At 44.4% G+C, this 14,845-nt stretch overlaps 1 protein-coding gene across 3 annotated transcripts in view; it reads left to right on the plus strand.

Moving 5' to 3' along the window:
- The window catches only part of LOC148442165 (pleckstrin homology domain-containing family A member 7-like), a 59,571-nt gene that overhangs the window by 17,070 nt on the left and 27,656 nt on the right, over window positions 1-14,845 (plus strand). The window lies entirely within an intron of this gene.

Genomic DNA, 14,845 nt, shown 5'->3' on the forward strand with positions numbered 1-14,845 from the left:
CGAATCAGATCTAATGCTGTGCTAAAAAGGATATTGCTGTATCTGTGTATGCAATATGTAAAAGTATATTTAGAGTTTATGTAGTGTATAAAAACTTGTGTAAATTATATCTCTGTGATACTGTCCTGAGCAGTTGTGTTTTATAGGTAGTAGTAACCTGTTCCTCTAGAGTGCTACATATAGGTTACTGTTCCTGCTGCTGACAATAATACAATTATTACAAGACTTTTATTAACTGTTGATTTACAGCGTAGACCATATTTCTTATACTATGCACCATATATTACTCTGGCAGATTTGTTGCTCCGAATGATTGGGTATAGGGCACGTTTGTTTAAGAAATGGGACCGTTCAGCATTTATTGCAGCAGCTAAGACTTGCTCCTTAGTTTCCGCACCCTGGTCCCTCAGTCTCCTCCTTATTCCTGGAGGCAGCAGGCTGGAGTAGGACTCATCGGTGTGAGTGAGATTCCCATATCAACCATTAGGGCAGAGCCTCAAGAAAACGTAAGGAGGAATCTGACTAGTGGTCCATAGAGCAGACGGGTATGGGTGAGTTTATGGGTACTTGGCTGTGTAGTTGGCACAGGCCTGGGTAAGAACTGATACAAAAAGGAAGAACTATATATCATCTGACTTGTGATCCAGCCTGTAAGTATTCTGCCCATATGTAATATCATTATTACAATGTATCGTGTGCAAACCTACACTTCCTTTACTATTTGTAACTTTGTGTTTTAGGGTTCTCTATAAACCTGGATTATCAGCGTTTTACTCTATTCATCACCGAATAGTGCAAACCAAGCATTCTGTTAAATCAGTGATTCCCAACCTCTGTCCTCAAGGCACGCTAACAGTCCTGGTTTTAGTGATATGCATGGTTGAGCACATATGGTTAAATCAAATAACTGAGGTACTAATTAAGTAACCTGTGCTTAAGTACGGTTATCCTTAAAACCTGGACTGTTAGTGTGCCTTGAGGACCGTGGTTGGGAACCCCTGTGTTACATGGTGTCCTTCCTTGGTGCCCGGCATAACACTGAGGCCATGTGAGAGAGCCACGGTCATATATGACTTATAATGTGAGACTCACGCATTGTATGAAGTTACAGGTACCCGCCACCTGCTCACACGTTGGCAGCCATTTTGTGTCGTCACTGGCTCTTGGAGTACAAATCGGCTCTGCCATGCGCTCATGAGATCCGGAAATTGGATTATGTTAGAAATTAGTTTAGAAAAAGAGAGAGGGGCTGATTGGAATTAGAATATATTTATTGCCCCAGTGTTCCAAATTCCATTCCTCGTGGGTAGATTTACTAAACCTACTAAAAGGGAAGGGTGGAGGTGTTGCCCATAGTAACCAATCAGATCACAGGTATCATTTTTCCTGTACATTGGAGGAGACGAGAGCTGGAATCTGATTGGCCTGCCATGGACAACATCTCCACGCCTTATTTTTTGGAGCTGTCAGTAAATCTTACCCCTTGGCTTAATGTCAACACAACTTTAATGTTTGGAAGCTGATGTGATTTTTAGGATTGCGCAGAGAATAATAAAGCTCATACATTCTTACAGGTCCCAAGTAACGTAGAGCGGTTTATGTACTGATTCCCATTTATCTTAAACTTTTCTGTGCGATGCCCAATAATATGAGAGTCCATAATTCTGCACAGCAGTGACCGTTTTGTTCAGACTAATGGCTAATAAAGTTTTATTTGAAGCAGTTACTAGATCATTGTGGGCTTTGTGTGGCTGCTAATGAGGAAATAAAATGGCGGCGCCAGATAACTGGTTTTGAAGTAAAATTAAATCATTTTCTATGTTCGGGTCTTTGATTAAAGTGTTTGGACATTTGTTCATCTTTCTCTAGCAAAAGAAATCCCCATTTTTATGCTGTATAAAATCATCCCACAGTGACCTCTCTGGAATCTGGACACTGCGTTTTTATCTTTCTTTGTGCACAAGATGGAGGCAGCCAACGCTAGTTCCGTCACTTAACCATGAGGCGCAAAGTGAATTGGAAGCTGCTTCAAGACAATGATAGGATATAGATGGGATATAATCTGCATTTCAAGGATGAAGGGGTAGATGTACTAAGCTCTGGAAAGTGATAAATTGGAGAGTGATAAACTACTAACCAATCAGCTCCTAGCTGTCATTTTTCAAATACAGCCTGTAACATGACAGTTAGGAGCTGAGTGGCTGGTAGTTTTATCACTTTCCAGTTTATCTCTTTCCAGAGCTTAGTACATCTCCCCCATAGTAATTTATAATTTTGTATTTCAGAATGCTTTCCCTAAGAAGTAATAAAGAATCTGTATTTTTTTTTTTTTTACCTTAAATCCATGTTACATTTGGCATTTTCTCTGCATGGCTACCCTGGAGAATATATTGCAATTTAAGTGAATTATCAGAATATTAGTTTCCATGCTGTCACTGAGTGTAATATGCTGTTATCCAGACAGTTTACCACGCTGAGTGTAATGTGAGCAGCTCTGGTATATCTATGTTGGATTGTTTTGTGTTTACAGTAACATAGTAGGCCATATAGTGACTGGGATTTATCTCCGTGTGCTCAGGGAGAACTGACGGCTTATGTCTCTAACTCATCACTTGGTGCATAAAGTATAAAACTCTTGAAATGGGATCAGGCAGAACAGAACGTGCTAATGATTATAGAATTCTCATACATGGCACATTATCATGTAAAACCTGTGTACTGTGCAATGTGTACTATGCATGTCCGGCTGTCGCAGAGCGGATCACCTGTGAGATTCTACAAGCGTGGATGTGTTGCAGGGGACCTGTGGTATGTAAGACGTACGTATGGAGCACATGTGTGAGTCTTTTACATGGTAGCGTGTATCTCGTGTATACCATGTGGTAATCTTCTCCCCAGTCTCTCAGTTCACACAGGGTTAGATTAATGAATGAATAATGGAGAGGTTCCTGTTGGAATAATTGTCTCTGTTAATCCACAAAGAGCTCTCTTGGGGTGCGGCTGAACAGGAGGGTAACGTTCACAGTAAATCCCGGATTAAAGTGTGTTAAGTGCGGATCAGTGAGTTAATGTTTTCATTGTATTTCTTAATGAGGTCTATATTATTATTACATGTTACACCACTGATTACCTAGTGCTGGTAGCCAGGCATCCGTGTTGCTGCTTGTATGGGCCTAATTATTTCAGAGGGCCTGGGTCATGTCACTTATATCCCCGCTTCTCTAATGTTATTACACAGAGACTCCAGTACAGAGGTTTATATGTATTAATCTGTCATATTTTCATGCTGTGTAATAAAATATCCAAATGTATCCAATGTCTGTTTCTCGGTGCTTTGTTGACGTGTTTGATGTCCCGTTACCTGTACAGACCTGATAATATGTAGTACATGGTGCAGTATTGCTGTATGTATGCTCCCTGAGTGAGTGGTGCACATGTATAATGCCACACGTGCAGCTTGTACATACATCATACATGTTATTGCTCCCGTATGCTTGGAATCCCCGTGAACATTAGAACTACAGTTGATGATAATGATAAAGTTTGTGTATTACAGGACACGGCATCAAGTGCGTTTTCTGCGTCTGAACTACTTCCTCCTCCTTCCCTCATTGCGTTGTCTTGTTTTACATTTCGTCGAAGTCAGTTTTAATGTAAACCTCCATCTCCTGCACGGACCCCTCCCCCGCACGCCTGATGCTGTCTGGACAAATTGTCTATTGTCTGCCTGGTACAGAAATAGTAACTGGTTTATACCTGGTAACATGATCCGCAGCTTGATGTGTAGGTGTCTCCGTACAGTCACACAGAGCCCCCACATTCCGTTATTAGATGGGGTGGTATTGTGTGGGGAATGTGACTTGAATGTGCAGCTGTCCTGCATGAATTTTCCTGCAATCGCTTTGTGGTTAGTTCATGGATATTTTATGCAACGAGACCTCATATGTAGCAAGAAGCAAATATAATACTAGTAACATCGCAAATAGGAGTCCATCTAATTGTGTCTTATATAGTAGTTGTCATCCCCTTTGGTACAGAGTCTCTCTCCCAGTGCTGTGTTGAGATGCAGCTCTCCTCTACAGTTAAGTGCTGGATTGGGGTTGGTGACAGAACAGAGCTCTGGATTATACATAATGAGTACATTTGTGTATTGGAGTAAAAGGTGCATTGCAGTACGCATTTGATTTGCTGGATTTAGTATTGCCATATATATTTATTAATTTAGAGATGACTGCTGCATATGTTATGTCTGTTCCCCTATATAACAGTAGCCCCTTATCAGGAGTGTTGGTAGCCTGGATAATTCCTCCTGATCCAGTAATCTGGCAACTGCTGACTTCACACTGTTTATATGGGTGATACACCTCTGCATGTCCTAGTACAGAGGTCCCCTTATGGGCAGAGCTGGTTGTATTTGTGCATCATTAGAACAGTTTCTTCTCCGGATACCGTCCCAATAACCCTCCCTTGTGTCTTTATACCTCCTTCTCTCCGTTGCTGCAGCCCAGTATCCCTGGGTGTGCGAAGCTGGGATATAACTGTGTCTGAGTCCGTAGCGTCACCCTATTTGTTCAGTGTCTCTGCGTTCCTCACAACGTGTAGCGTCTTGTTGGATGTGTAGGTGGCTGTCTGCAACCTTGGTGCAAGAAATCTATCTGAGAACAAAGATTGCGGAATATTACATGCCCTGACCTGCATTAGGAGTACAGTGATGTATTGTTCAATATTTACCATGATTGCCACACAACTTGCACAGTCACTGGAACATTAGCCAGGTGCATGCATAATGTATAACGTCGGCAATAGCAACAGGTCCCAGCATCCGTTACATGTGAAGAGAGAACACATAGATAGGATTTATAGGACCACCGATAATCCAGCTGCTTTATGGCAACGCTATCTCTTTCCTGCGGTCTGTGTGTATTGAGTTTTGGCCGCTCTGGAACGCTGTTCCCAGGCCGGCCGGGACACCCATCTGCAAATCCTAGTAAGCTGTCAGACAGGACTAAACAGCCAGCAACACCTGACCAGATCTTGTACATCACCTGGAACAGTCCCAGCAGGTCTTATCAGACAGGTTGTGACCTAACGAAGTGTCCTATGAGTAAACCTAATTTATCAAAGTTGAGCCTTTAGAAGGAAAAAATAACTATCCGAATGCCCTCCGTTTTACACCATGTTTTATGTACGTACCACTCTCTGTATACAGATGTCCTCACTCCTCCTTGCTGCAGCCCCTCTCCGGCGTGCCTGGTCCATTGAGACTTTGCTAGCACCAGAGCACCTTTTTTGCGTCTTTTTTTTGGCAGAAAATGCATCTAAGTCGCAACGCCACAAGGACTCGCCTGGAGACTGTGTGCTGAATAATTTGATATGTGACACTTGTATATCTGTATGAATGACCGCCTCAAATACCGACAGTGGATGCCAGACGGAGGAGATCCCGACAAGGTAAGAATTTAACCTATCCCTAACCCTCTATAGTTCCCAAACCTAACTTCCCCCTCCCCCTAGTGCCTAAACCTCTCCCGGGGGTGGTGTGCCTAACCTCCCTCGTGGGGGTGCCTAACCCCCCCCTTCCCCTAGCTCCCGGGGGGGGGGTGCCTAACCCTAAGTCCCCCCCTGGGAGCCCTAAAGCCTAAACTCCTCCTCCCCACGGCTGTCGGCGCCCGGCTTACCTTCGTTTGGTATGCCGGGCTCCCGGCGAAGGGATAATGACAGGCTTCGGGATTTCAACGCCTGTCATTAATCCCCTGTCTGCATTGCGACCGTCGGTTTCCTGACTGCATTCCGATTGAGAGTCTCAGTCGCAGACAAAGTGCTTCGATGCGGCAGCTGCAGCTTTTTTCCACACAGTGTTCCATTTTCAGTCTCAGTCGCACACAGATATACAAGTGTCACGTATCCAATGAATCAGCAGAGTCTGCTGCTGCTTCCTAGTCCCATCGCATTGCGACTTAGACACATTTCGAGTTGCACGGGACCTGGCGGCTCACTCACGCCAGGCATATCGCGTTGCGTGGCGAATTGAGCCTAGATGAGCAAGGACACTTCTGTATATCAGGCCCGGCGTAAATACAATCACATAAAGTTTATTCTCCGTGCAGGATGCTGGCAGTTACCGGTTTCACAGCTATTCTTGGCAGCATTCCTGCATTAGACATTTATAACCTGTTATGGGAATAAATGGAAAAAATCAAAAGCTGAAGGCGGCTAACAGATCCGCCAGGGAACGGAGGGTAATTGTACCCATACGCCCGACAATGAGGGCAGGTTTTATTTGATGGTATCTGTGCGCTGCCATCCTGCACTTGTGTATAAATCTCTCTTCCCGCCACCGGTTGCTAAAGACGCCGTAAAACTATGCTGACGTCCTGTCACTGTGTCTGTAATTTATAAGCCGAGTAAAAATAGCAGCAGTGCTGCTCCTCATTTTCCTGCCAGATTTACTGTCACCGGTGACAAATGGAGACGTCTCAGGTGGAACTCTGCATTTTCTAAACTCTCCCACTTGTCCTGAGTATGTGTGAGGAGCGGAGCTGGGCGCAATCCAGCATCTTAAATGTCATCAAATTGTGTCCCATGGATTCCAGACTGATGACATTTTCTTTTCCTTTTAAAGCTGCACTACCCCCTACCAGTGTAAGATTTTTACATCGCTGCCCCTCACCTTACGCCACTGCCCAGATCAGGGGGCAGAGGGCCTTGAGCAGCAGGTCCAATGATAGCCTGCTAGAGGGAAGAGCCACCTTAATAGCGGCAACTTTTGAAAGGACTGAAAACTGATTTTTAGAAGCGTGCAGATGATTCTTTGGGGGATTTATCAGTGGATTTATGAGTGGAGCTGTTGCCTATAGCAATCAATCTGATATTAGCTGTAATTTATCTAGTGCATAACTACAATCTGAAAGGTTGCCATGGGCAACCCCCTCTACTTGTCCTATTTAGAAGGTTTAAATATCGCCCCTTGGTGTCCTTGTCTGTTTTCACAAAGTTAAGGTGCGTACACACAGTACGATTAAAATGAACGATAACTATCGATCATAACGTTATCGTTCATATCGTGCATTTTCGGTGGCCTGCGATGCGCGGGCACGTATGGACTATAACTATATCGTCCATCGTCCATCGCCCGTGCATGCAGGCCAACCTGGTCGATATCGACCAAGTTACTATAGGGACTCGTGATCGTTGGTGGGTTTGTGGTGTGCTGGATGATCATATCGATCATCCAGCACACCCGGGAGATCGTACAACGATATCGTTATCGTTGTCGATCGTCCCGTGTGTATGCACCATTACTATCTGGTACTACATGCTGCAATATCAAAGGCCACAGCTCACAATTTATCTGATATCACTACTTGTGGGGCCCCTGATTACCACAGAGCCCACTAAAGTGCTTGTCAGAATTTGTAAATGTGGTCCGAAGATTACAGCGATCGCCCTGCGCGTGGTTCTGTTATTCTGAGTGGCAGGACGGCGGCGTGTGGCCAGGTTTATGGATGTGTCGTCTGTAACCTGGGTATTCTAATCTAAACCTGACACAATAGAGCACATTGGGCCTGATTCAGAGCCGCTCGTAAGCGGCCACTCCTTCGCTCCGAGCGATGTTTGCCCAACTGCGCATGCGTACGGATCGTTATACGCATGCGCGAACCAGTCAGTGCGGTCGAAATTCATGTGCTCGCAAAATAGCGATTGCCTGATAATATGAGTGACAGGAGGAGGCGTATGTGGGTGGTAACAGGGGAAGGTGCTTGAAAACGGGGAGTGGAGATCCGATCGCAGGCGTGCTTAAAGGTCAAAACGGGCGTTTTATGGGTGTGCATAATTAAAACAGCAGCGTCATTGACCACGTCACTGGGTTTTTTTTATAGCCAGAGCTGCTCGCAAAATTGTGGTAGCAAAAACCAACCACAAGAATAGCGAGCAGTTCATACGCTGGTCGATGTACTCGATTAATCTAATAAATAGCGGACATGACGTAGGATGCGAGCGGCCAGGGGGCGTAGTTTCCCAAAAAACGACCGCAAGTTTTGTTCGCTCGTTCCGACCTAGAGGCGTGAACAGACCGCAAAGAGCGAACGGTTCATTTGAATAGCCAGCCCTATTTTCTGGACGAGCGAGCGCTAATTGCGTCCGGCTCTGAATCAGGCCCATTGTTTTAAGACATAGAAAAAAAGTGTTAACATATTTTTTTACGTTGTCCCTTTAATTTATCTGATAATTTGACCACATCTTGGTACTTGTGTTGGTGCCTGCGGATAAAATGTGATTTCTTTGAGACGCAGTAAGTGGTAGAGCAGCACCTACTCAGCAGTGAGTGCTAAATGCTGAGGAGATCAAGGTTGTGATTTATCGAGGTCAGATGTTTGTGACATTAGAACTTATTGTGTAAATGGTGATGGCTTATGAGTGTTTTTACCATATCTCATGCACATCGCTGGATTAATAAATCTTGTGAGCTATTTTATTTTCTCTCTCTGTAAATGATAGGAGAGCAGGCAGCCTCTGAGTGATGGGACGGGATCCAGCCATTAATGAGATGGGATATTAACCCCTCGCTGGGCTATCTCAGGCACTGGAATGGTGATTGTATTTATCCTTGTAAATTAGATATGACCAGGTAGGCTCGGGTTGTAATACTGTCATCTCCCCCATCAGTTATGACATGTATGACCAGAGAGGCACAGGAAGTAGGATCATGTCCCATATCAGTGTGCGCTGTTTATTACATGTATGACCATAAAGGCAGGTGTGTAGAACGGTCATGTCCCACCATCTGTTACATTTATAACCAAAGAGGCAAGGGGCAATACTGTCATGTCCCCCATCAGTCAGGGCTCTATGTGACATGTATGGCCAGGGAAGCATGGTGTAGTAGGGTCACATCACATATCCGTTAGGGCTGTATGTGCCTCTTGGGTCGCCCATGCCAGCTGCACGCTCCTGCTGTGAAATCGATAGGCTGAGCAGTATAGATTAGTGTTGATCAAGTGTAAAAGATTGTTAGGGTAAATCCTAGCTGAAATCATTTTCTACTACCTAAAATGGATTGTCAGCTTTTCAGCCGAGCCTGCCAAGAATAAGATTTATTCAAAACGGAACAATTTTCCTATTGAGCTCTTGTTCTCAGACCACCTAAATCAATCTGCAGGAGGCGCTGATGAGTACAGAACAGTACTATTCACACAGCGTAATTGGCACGAAGCTCCCAGTGTCCCCTGCAGTTGGTGAAATGAGAGATGCATGGCGTCGCCTGTCAGTGGCAGCCTAAAACCTCTCTTCCGATGTGCTGGAAATGTACCGCGCCAGCTCTCCCAGGAGAGTCCCCTGTATACACTTGTTCTCCAATCATGCAATACAGTTCTCCAGTCCTACAACATCATGTGCCATCAATAATGTCACAATAGGGCTGGAGTTATGGCGTAGTGGTGGGAGGGGGTCACTTATTTTATTATACATGAGGGAAGATCCTCTAAAATCAAATAATCAGAATTAATAGGTCAAGGTTTGGTCTCTTCTCGTTTGTGTGGGACCTAAAGGGAAGAATGGAGATATTTTTATACCCTAAGCAAACTTCAGTTGGCACGGATGCCCCAGTTTTTATTTAAAATGACGCAAATCCCTTATATGTGGGTCATATTCTGCCCATTCCTCCAGCTCTTCTACCAGGGGCTGCTCAGTATCTTGGACTCCTGTTAACCATACTGTGTGCACCATTTGCCTTAATGGGTTAACGTGAATTAATTAGCGGGACAGACTGATCCTCTGTACTATATATGAAATCAGAGATGGCTCCTGATCATCTTGTCGGAATCCCTTTGCATGGACTTTATGCTGCTCCTAAGAGATAATTCCCTTATTTAGTAGCTGATTGAAGACTCCAACTTATTCTGCAGCGATGTACAATCTACATGGACGTTTCATTCCCCCATGGTGATTGCTGGGAGATGGCAGGGCCGCGCTAGGTAATAAGCACTAAGAGATGGAGGTGATTAACCAGGTGACAACCCCCTCTCCTGACTGTATTCCTATTATTATAGGAGCCTTTCCTCACAGAATGATGTGTCAGGTGTGATAAACCCAGAGGCCCGGCCAGCTGACTTAAATCAATTCCGATGGGCATAACCGACTGTTCCCTGGATGGCAGGATACAGTTGTTTTGTATTGAATTGAGCTGAATACACTACTGAAGGGGCACAGAATTATAGCAGGTTCAAGGGCAAATGACCACATATGCTGCCAGTATTATATGCCAATGGTTTATTTTGAGACCTGTGTTTTGTCCATTTTCAGCCTGGACTCTGTCCTGGGGTAACTTTTTTGTTTCATTTGCATCATTCCTCACAGTATTGTACCTTAGCCAACTGCCTCACACGTCATCCGTCTTACAGTTTAAGATGTGGTGCCAAGATGGCAAGCCCCGATGGCAGCCGCTTGCCCCCAGTAACTGATTCGGCCTCTCCGCGATTGCCCAAAGCTCCAGTTATTAGATAGGAAAGGATTTGCTTGGATTCCTGTCGTCCTGAACCCGGAGACCGACCCTAGATACAGTATAGTCATTGCTTTTACATCCAGATCACACTATAGTTTAGGACTAGCAGATCCCTCTCGCTACTATCGATACCTATTTAAAACTTCTATGCAATCCTGTCTATACCTTCTAAAATCCTGCCTATACCTTCTAAAGTTGTCGCTATTTAGCGTAATGAGTCGCACAGTAAATAAATGCTTTCAGACTTTGAATGTGGTTCCAAAGCACAAAAAGTTATTATTCAATATAAAAACAGATGGTTACACGCTGTGATCTAAAGACAATTACCGCAAATAAATCATACAGACCCAAGGTACAGTTGTTACATACGCACGCGCTCTGGGCCCAGATATCGGCATCAGCAATAGAAACCTCCGTCAACAGCACAGCAAGAAGACTCTCGACTGGGGTCAGAGAGCGCATATATATACACTTACAGGGATAGACAATACAATAGAACAGATTGGCATGATTCCATTGGTTCTTCTTAAAGGTGCTTTTGTTACAGGATAGTTCATAGGTCAATTCAAATGGACACAAGTCAGCCTCCAACAGCCCTTTGTATCCTTTTTTCCCGCTGCATGCTTATCTAAGCTGGTAACATTACAAAGTACATTTTAATGTTCTAACTCTCTATAGTCCATAGTTTGTAGACGCATGTTGCGATCTTCTCACCGATGATACTGGAAATCTGTTGAGACACAGTGGATCAGTATAACACCAAACACTGTACTACACCTTAGATATCAAATAACCTTTATTTCACAACATTAATAATTACTGAGTAAACCTTGAATATTACACTTTAATACTAGGGAACCTTTTATGTAAGTGTGTAAGTATTGGGGAATTGGGAAAAGACGCTAGTTAGCGCTGTGTGACTGTGTTTTGTGGAGTACACCATGGTACGTGTTTTGCAGGATTAATCAGTTTATATGTTTTAGTGACTGTCTTTATTTATGTGGTGAGGACTACTAACTTCTTTCTATTGCGTGGGAATCGCACAACGCTATATAATAGCATCGCCATATGTACTTATAATGGGCGAGATTAGCTAAAATGGCGCTGGACGGCCAGTCGCAAACTGGCATCTCATTGCCATTCGCAAAATGACGTTGCACAGATTTAATTTTAAACCGACTCTGTCTCAGCCAATTATCCGGCTTCGACACTCTGGAGGAAATTGAGCTGAAAATAAGGTTAATGGAATATAAACATTTTATAAAACCACAAATAAATGTAAAACCACTTTTTCCCAGACTTGTGCATCTTTTCCCATCCCTGGACATTAGTCTGCATGTCTCTAATAAACTCTTCCCGTGTGTGGGGATATACTGGGGTCTATTTATTAACATTATTTTTACTAAAAGTGAAAAAGGGTGTTTTCACACCCTTTTCACATTATTTTAGTTTCACCTGTAGTTATTACAGGGTAATTGGAGTAGAATTTGTAAAATTCTACTCCAACCCCTAGGTATCACTTATTTTTAGTAAAGCATAATTGTATTGGGAAATGTGATCCGACCATAGTTACTAAAAATAAATTGTAAAAAAATACAGGGGGAAGCCCTGTGATGATAACGCCACCTAGAGGTGGCGTTATCTAGGGTTTCCCCCGGTTACCGGGCTCCCACTCTGCTCTAACTGGGAGAGCAGAGGCGGGAGCCGGTACCAGTAATCAGCTATGTTGTCCAAACAGACCGCAAGCTGATTGCTGTATTAAAAACAAAAAAAAAATGTAAACTTTTTTTTTTTTTACTTGCCTGAATCCAGGGACCGGTGATTGGGCCTCCAGTGATGGCTCCTCTCCGGTCAGCTGGTCTCCCACAGTGCACTGCTGCCCGGTCATCAGGTGATCGGGTCCCAGTGCAGTATGGGAGATCACCTGATCGTGAAGCCCGGAGGGGAGGGGGGGTCCGCGATCGCGGGTGGCGGGGCTTAGCGCCGGTGGGGGGTAGCAGCGACGGTGGGTCGGCGCATGCGCGGGCTCTTAGTCGCTGTATTTTTTCCGAAAATACCGCGACTAGAGTGCGGATGGGATCCGCAGGGACAGAGCTTTATCGCAAGCTCTGTCCCTGCAAGGGATTTATAGTAAATCCCTGTGATATTGCCTGAATTCGCAATGCGAATTCACTTGGTAATATCACACTACAATCCGCATTCAATATGCGGATTGTAGTAAATAGAGCCCACTATGAGGTTAAAATAAAATGTAAGACTAAAAGGCCCATCCTTGGTCCCTGGCAGACTTCGTACCGTATACTCAGGGGAGTTAGCTAACACTGATAGTAGTATTTGGGGGTAACACTCAGTGTAAATGTAGGACGCGGAAGCTTTGGATGGTCTGAAGCAATATAACATTCACCTGTGTATGCAGAGGAATAAGTTATTCCCTATGACAGGAGCACTTCGCCAAACATGACAAGTATCCGTGTGAGGGGTGTGGTTTGAGAGAGACAGTAAAAAGGTCGACCGTGTCTAGATAGACACCAGATATTAGACAGCCAAAAGGTTGACACACTAAAGGTCGACCTGTAAGAATGTCGACATGTACACATGGTCGGCCGGGTCAAAAGGCAGACATAAAAATGGTCGACACGTAGTGGTTGTTTTTTTTTTCGAAGCCTTTCATCCTAATCCCCCCCCCCCCTTGGTGCCTAACCCTCCTTCCTGGTGCCTAACCCTAACCGTCGGGGTAGGTGTCTGACCCTAACCTTCCATTCTAGTGCCTAACCCTCCGGTAGGTGCCTAACCCTAAAAAAACAAACAAAAATGTCAACCAATATTTGTAGACCCTTTTTTTTTTTTTTTTCTTGTTTAACAGGGTCAAACGGTCGACATCTGTACCTGTCGACCTTCTTACATGTCTACCTTTAAATTTAATGTGTCGACCTTTTGTCCCATTCGACCTATTGACTGTCTAACATCTGGTTTCTATCAAGACATTGTTGACCTTTTTACTGACTGTCTATAGTCCGGAACCCCCGTGTGAGGAAGGGCTGGTGAGCAGGGATGTAACTGTATAGGATAATGTAAATGAGATATGGCACAGGAGAGTGAGCAGGGGTGTAACTGTATAGGATAATGTAAATGAGAGAGGGCACAGGAGAGTGAGCAGGGGTGTAACTGTGTATAGGATAATGTAAATGAGAGAGGGCACAGGAGAGTGAGCAGGGGTGTAACTGTGTATAGGATAATGTAAATGAGGGAGGGCACAGGAGAGTGAGCAGGGGTGTAACTGTGTATAGGATAATGTAAATGAGAGAGGGCACAGGAGAGTGAGCAGGGGTGTAACTGTGTATAGGATAATGTAAATGAGAGAGGGCACAGGAGAGTGAGCAGGGGTGTAACTGTGTATAGGATAATGTAAATGAGAGAGGGCACAGGAGAGTGAGCAGGGGTGTAACTGTGTATAGGATAATGTAAATGAGAGAGGGCACAGGAGAGTGAGCAGGGGTGTAACTATGTATAGGATAATGTAAATGAGAGAGGGCACAGGAGAGTGAGCAGGGGTGTAACTATGTATAGGATAATGTAAATGAGAGAGGGCACAGGAGAGTGAGCAGGGGTGTAACTATATAGGATAATGTAAATGAGAGAGGGCACAGGAGAGTGAGCAGGGGTGTAACTGTGTATAGGATAATGTAAATGAGAGAGGGCACAGGAGAGTGAGCAGGGGTGTAACTGTGTATAGGATAATGTAAATGAGGGAGGGCACAGGAGAGTGAGCAGGGGTGTAACTGTGTATAGGATAATGTAAATGAGAGAGGGCACAGGAGAGTGAGCAGGGGTGTAACTGTGTATAGGATAATGTAAATGAGAGAGGGCACAGGAGAGTGAGCAGGGGTGTAACTGTGTATAGGATAATGTAAATGAGAGAGGGCACAGGAGAGTGAGCAGGGGTGTAAGTATGTATAGGATAATGTAAATGAGAGAGGGCACAGGAGAGAGAGTGGTCACAAGGTCTTTCTGGTTCCTGGCTATTGGATTTTACAGGTGTAATCTGCAGGTGAGCTACATTCTTTTGTGTAATGCTGTGTGATATCTGTTTCATTTTCTAGTCTATTTTACCATCTAGTATTCATTACATGCCCGGTCCCAGTGTTATGATAAGCCATTGTGGATCCAATTAACGATAAAGATTTCCACCTTCAACCATTAGTGTGCAGTTACCTTACCTATATGTAGATAACCAGCATCCCGCCACCCCCACAGATCTGCAGTTAGCTGGTGATGGCGGAATGGCTGCTGTTAGCTGGTGATGGCGGAATGGCTGCTGTTAGCTGGTGATGACGGAATGGCTGC

Source organism: Taudactylus pleione, unplaced genomic scaffold, assembly GCF_031769625.1.
Source record: "Taudactylus pleione unplaced genomic scaffold, aTauple2 ptg001598l, whole genome shotgun sequence".
Lineage (NCBI taxonomy): Eukaryota > Metazoa > Chordata > Amphibia > Anura > Myobatrachidae > Taudactylus > Taudactylus pleione.